The sequence below is a fragment of the Pyxicephalus adspersus genome, chromosome 1 (genome assembly GCF_032062135.1).
Source record: "Pyxicephalus adspersus chromosome 1, UCB_Pads_2.0, whole genome shotgun sequence".
Lineage (NCBI taxonomy): Eukaryota > Metazoa > Chordata > Amphibia > Anura > Pyxicephalidae > Pyxicephalus > Pyxicephalus adspersus.
Genome location: NC_092858.1, coordinates 4,048,011 through 4,054,542, shown reverse-complemented (window position 1 = coordinate 4,054,542; position 6,532 = coordinate 4,048,011).

Below are 6,532 nucleotides of genomic sequence, written 5' to 3'. Positions count from 1 at the left end.
AAAATAAAAATAGTTAAATAAACACAAACACTCAATAAATTAATTCACCAATAATTTTTTGTACACTTTTTAAAATATTTTTTATTCAAATTTTTGCCGTCGAATCTCGTTTTTTTTCGGGTCAGGTCTTTCTGAATTCGAACAGCCATATTCGGGTCAAATATAAGGACAACCTAAATTTGAACACCAACACTAGTGCATGGAGATGGAATGTTGTGCAAATTTGCCATGGAGCCCGTGTTCTCCTGTTATCACCCATGACAATAGTGGAGAGAGCAGTATGAGAATAGATTAGACCAGGAAGCCACATGTTATACCCAACATTGTCTTTTTAGGAGTACAGGATGGAATACTTGGAACAAATCGAGATGTAAGAATTTTAATATTCCTGTGTTTCTTACCTAGGGTTCCTCCAGAGGGTGCCAGAGTTTCCTTGGGCAATGAGCAGTTTGCACCTCTCAGGTCAGTATAAGTGACAACAATGATCTTTTTGGCTATCTGTAAGGGTGACATTCATCCCATTGGCTAGCAATGTAAGAGGAATTTTTCCCACTGACCACCACACTAATATACTGTGAGCTGTGCATATAGTATTTATAGAAGGGGGGCCCTGAAGAGCTGAAGGGTATTTCAATGTTCTCTAATGGTAGAAAAGCTCAGGAAAGGCTGCCCTGGACTTTGTTATTTAACACGGACTAACTATGTAACTATGTGACTTCTCTGGTCCTTCCTTTAGGGGAATGTGAAGGCTTGTTAATTGTTTTATTTAGATAAACATGTCAAATATTTCAGCTTCAGGTGAATAATGTTTTTAATGTGAAGAAAGACCTTAAGTGATCCTGCGGAGTGACTGCAATGGAGTCTACCTGCTGCTCAGGTTATATAGTTACGTAGTAGGTTAGGTTGAAAAAAGACATACGTCCATCAAGTCCAACCCCTAGGGAAATAAACATATCCCAGATATAAAACCCTATAAGACACAGTTGGTCCAGAGGAAGGCAAATAAACCCCGGGTAAAATTTGCTCCATCAGGAAATATTGCTTCCTGATTGCAGTAGCTTTGGGGCAAATAGTGGTGACTGATACTTTAAGGGGGTGGGTACCCGGGGTGTCTTTATGGGCATGAAGTAGGCAAGCATGGAAACATCTTTTGGGTTACAGTTGTCTGGTGCTTGTTTTTTATTTGTCCCATGAATATTGTCTCCTGAACAGAAAGTGAAAAAAATGGTTCTGTCTTCCTAACCGTTCTTTATTCTATCCAAAGCAAAATGAAGCAACTGGGATGGATACGAAAGGTTGGCTGGTGGGAACCAATGGGTCATATAGGGCCAGGAGAAGGAAGGCAATTCTGACATGGAGCATGATGGTGGCACTGGTGGCACCAGTGACAGTGGGCAACACATTGGTGGCACTGGATAGACATTGGTAGCATTGGGGGGCACAGTATATTTGTGAGAACAGAATAGCGCTGGGGGAACATATTGGTGGCATTAGGAGGTATAACGTTGGCACGTATAGGAAATATTGGTGGCACGGGGGTACTGACTAATATGATAACATACCAAGAGTTTTTTAGCCCATATAAAATGATGATGGGGTCAATATAATGGGTACTGCCTGACCACCAATGCAAGAGGGGACTATACTGGGGCCTTCCAATGACTTTAAATAAGTTATATATATGTTGCTTGACGCTGAGCCTCCACACTACATAGATTTAATTTGTCATTTGCCATAATTTGTCATTAGCCATAGTGCTCACGGCCCATGTACCAGTGGTGATAGAACTCCATTCCCTGCATGCATAGCACCGTCCTTGCAATGGATTGTGCTGATTGCAGAAAGCTGCAACATAAATGGAAGAAGATGCCAATTATATTAAATCATTGGGTGGGCATAAGTGAAAGAAGAGTATGATTTAACACCAAGCCCCATGCAGGACTCCAGGTGAATGAGCTTTCCTAGGTGACTTCTGCTATTGCACTGTTGTCACCCAGAGACAGGAAGGAGGAGGATAGAGATTCGGAAATTAGTAAGATTAGGTGGAAATGCTTGTTGGAATTAGGCAGGGTCCTCTCTCCTCCTGTGTCATTGATTGTATCTCTCATTTGCAACCCCTATTTAATGTACAGAACTGCGTAACATGTGGGACTTTATAAATAAAGTATATTAAAAGTAATAATAATAAAGACAACACGGTAGGCAAGGGTCTCTTTGAATTAGAATGTAGCATTTTCCCACGATTTAGAATATATTGATCATTGAACAATTTCCATACTGATTTATTCAATGTAGGTGTCTCATTTCTAGCCCCGTGCAAGTAGAGATAGGTCAATAACATTCAACACATTTAAAAATGATTTATTTTATTTAAATGTTAAGTAGGCATCAGTAAATATTCATACAAATTGGTTTATTAAAAAGTGTCATACTCAATGTGTCCACCAGGTGTGCAATCAATTTTACTCATAGTGAATAGAAAGGTACAATATTAAAAACACACAAAAAAACACACACAAAAAAAAGTTACACAAAACTCTAATTTATAAGCCAGATTTAGTGTCCAAATTATAAAATTAAATATTTTATCTTTCACACTTTAATGATAACTTATGGTTGATTACATTTAATTGTGCTGCCTCTTTTACAGATACATGCATCAGAAATGAAAAAAAAAAAATAGAAGAAATGTTTAGCGTTAAGGTTTTGGTAGTTAAAACAAGTTTCTTTATAGTGGTCTTTAGATCCAAGAATATGGGGGAAAAATAAAAGAAAAAAAGAAAGAAAACAAATTGAAGCCAGCCACGTGTGTAGGGTTGCAGGGTCTGGATGCTTCTCCAGAGTAATTGGTGGACTTTAGGCTTCTGTAGAAAGGGAAATCTATGGTAGGGAATAAGGTGGGTTATTGTGGAATGTAGCAAAAGGTGGGCTTGGCTAGAAAGTGCTAAATATTCGGTATGGGTTAAAGGGGCGCAGCCATATGAAGTCTTTGCATAATATTTAATGCACACATTTGTTGCAGTCCTTGAGGACAGTGGAAGTGACAGATCCATCAGTAACAGACTCCTCAACGCAGACCCCCATTGGAGACCCCAGGAACAGATCTGTGGTGCAGACCTCAGTAACAGACCCCTCAATGCAGACATCTGTGCAGACCCCAATAGGAGACCTCAGGGACAGATTTCCCCTGTGGACCTCAATAACAGACCCCTACTTGCAGACCTTGCTAATAGACCCCCTTGAGCAGACTTCAGTGAAAGAGTCCAAGTGCAGACCTCAGTAATGGACTGCCCCATACAGAATAAAAAAGGCTTGGTTTGTGGATGAATCGAGGGCTTTTCACCACTAAAGGCAAGTGATCAATATCATACACATGGAGGAACTACTAGTTACTGATAATGACCATGGTCATGGTTTATGGTCACTCACTGCTTTCACACCTATTTTTATGGACCTACAGAAAATTCCTTTCTGGTTGCTACTTTGGGTGTGCTGGGTTTTTGCTTACATACAGTATGTGTTATTGCTGCCTGTGTCTTCTCTAGGAAGATTCACCCTCCCTATTTTTCCTGGTGAACATTGTCAATGTGATGACATAGCAGCTTGTAAGAAGGAACACTCTATCGGACATACCTGATAATGTTGTACCAGTTAAAGCTGTTTAAGATAGAAGACAATATTATTATTTTAAAGTATTTATACAGCACCATCATATTATGCAGTGCTGTACAAAATCCATAGGCATGACACTATTTTTTTTGGGGGGGTGGGGGACAATTAACCTAACTGCGTGTTTTTAGAATGTGGGAGAAGACCCGGAGGAAACCCCTGCAGAAACAGGGAGAACCTGCAAACTCCATGCAGATAGTGTCCTGGCTGGGATTCAAACCTGGGACCTAGTGCTGCTAAGGCAAGAGTGCTAACCCCTGAGCAACTGTATCCACTGTAATGGTAAGTATTCATTATGATCTATTACATGGGACTGTTGGATAAATACAGAAAACTGGGCCCTTTCACTAATGTGCCTTCATAACCAACTGAGGTATTTGCTCCAGGTTATTTGACTCTAAAGTTTCTTGCAGAACTCAGCTCCACCTAATAAATGTGATGAATCAGAGGGGAATTGGTTTACAATGTTGAAGATGAGAAAAATAGCCTGCGGGTTCAGAAGGACAAGATAGTCTTCTTTATTAATATTATACAGTATTTATATAGCGCCATCATATAACGCAGTGCTGTACAAAGTCCGTAGTCGTCTCATTAACTGTCCCCCAAAGGGCTCCCAATCTAATGTCCATACCATGTCATCCAAGGTCAATTTTAGTGGGAAGCCAATTAACCTAATTGCATGTTTTTGGGATATGAGGGAAAACCTACACAAACACGGGGAGAACCTGCAAACTCCATGCAGATAGTGTCCTGGCCAAGATTCAAACCTGGGACCCAGCAGTGCAAAGGCCGGAGTGCTAACCCCTGAGCCACCATGCTGCCCTTTTCTATGTAAAAGGACAGTGTTGTGGCTTGGTGGCTATCACAGTGGTTCTCTAGGGTTCTAGGTAAGAATCTCAGCCAGGACACTATCTGAATTGAGTTTTTATGTTCTCCCAAAAACATATCTAAGTGTTAATTAGTGTCCTGCCAGAAAATTGGCTTTAGACTGTGTTAGGGACACATACCTTAGGACATTAGATTGTGAGCTCCTCTGGGCAGTTAGTGTCATGGCAATGAACTCACCGTATATACAACTCTGTAATAGTAATAACAATCACTAAGTCTCTGAAGGTACCATGGATGAGGAGGTGTATCTGTAGAAGAGGAACTTTTTTTGTTCTTGTACAGAAAGTGGAAACATTTTAACATTGGATATTTGTTACTATCCTGACAGCTTACCTGGCTCCCCGCAGCTCATACGTCTGGGTTCCAGTGTACTCACTCCCTGCTGTGCCTAGCAGGGACATGTACAGCTCTGCTCCTCGGCCCAATTGAATAACAGCTCAGGGGCTGTGCCCAACTTAAAAGGCGGAGGCTATATAAGACTCCCCCTAGCACATGTCCACCCTATACTTTGCCCTGCCTTCTGCCTGGTTACTGACATGGCCTTGCCTGCTGCCTGCCCTGACCTTCTGCCTGGTTACCCCACACCATCTTCTCTGGCGCTTGCCCTGACCTTCTGTTGGCTATGGACTCCACCCTGCCTGCCACCTGACCTTCTGCCTGGTTACCAACGCCACCTTGTCATCCTTCCTTGACCCTATGCCTAGTTTCCGCTGTATTCTTTGGTGCCTGTCCTGACCCCCTGGCTGGTTACTGATGCTGCCTTGTCTGCCTTTCCTGACCTTGTGCCTGGTTACTGATGCCACCTTATCTGCCACCTGCCCCGACCTTCTGCCTGGTACCAACTCCACTTTGCCTATTGCCTGCCCTGACCTTCTGCTCAAATACCGGTGCCTTCTTGCCTGTGGTGCATTTCGTGATCATGCCTGACTCTCTGGCTATCCCCACACAGATGACTCTCTCTACTGGTCCATCCTCTGGTGGCATGACCCTGGGGGCCTTGACCTTCCTGACCTGCAGGAACGAGCCCGGTAGTCATTAGGATTACTGGTCCATCACCATTTTCAGGGGTGCACTTGCGAAGACCAGGTGTCTTTAAGATTCCGCATCCCATATCCCGTGTTGCCTAACAGTAGGGAGATCATAACATATCCATTAGCAGTTAATGTTATGAAGATTCCTGACCAAAATAGCTTTATACTTGTAGTGTGGAGTGGGATGGATTGAGGATTGTCTGCTGTTATGCCCTATGAGGTCCCTGGATGGTGCTTTAGACAAAATACTAGAGATTTAGGAGAGAACAAGCTTCACGCTGGTGGCTGAGCATCCAAATATTTTAATTTTGAAAGAGGGTCTGAATGAAACCATGCAGCCCAATTTAGAGGTTCAAAAACCTCCCCTTTCCCTTTACCGGGGCTAAAAGGATATTAAAATACTCTATATTCACAATTAATAATAGAAAGTATAGGCCAGCATTGTTTATAAAGGGTATGAATTATGCATTATATTTATTAATATATGTAATATGGCTTATATTGTTGAAGCCCCGATGAAGGGGGTCATACGGAGCACCTGGAATGCGTGTGGGCTTGTTTCTTTTGGATGATCTATGATGAAGTAAGACAACAATTGGTGCTGATGTTGGGAAGATTCACCCCCTCTATTTCTCCTGATTGACAGTGGAATATCAAAATGACAGGAAATCCTAAATTTTACAGTTGTGACAAGAACAGGTGATAGAAAAGCAGGGATTCACAGGGGATACCTTCTCACTTTATGATATAAACTCAGTCTTGTATCTCAAGGAAAGAAATAACGGGACACAAGCCTCTACCATGCAACATAGGATTGGGCATTTGATATACTAGTTTAGTTTATTCTTAAAAATATAAAAACTAGGTGGTAATATTTAATGCAATTGTCAAAATATTTGGGTTTTACTTATTTAATTTTGCCCTTTAAAGTTTTTATTTCTTCA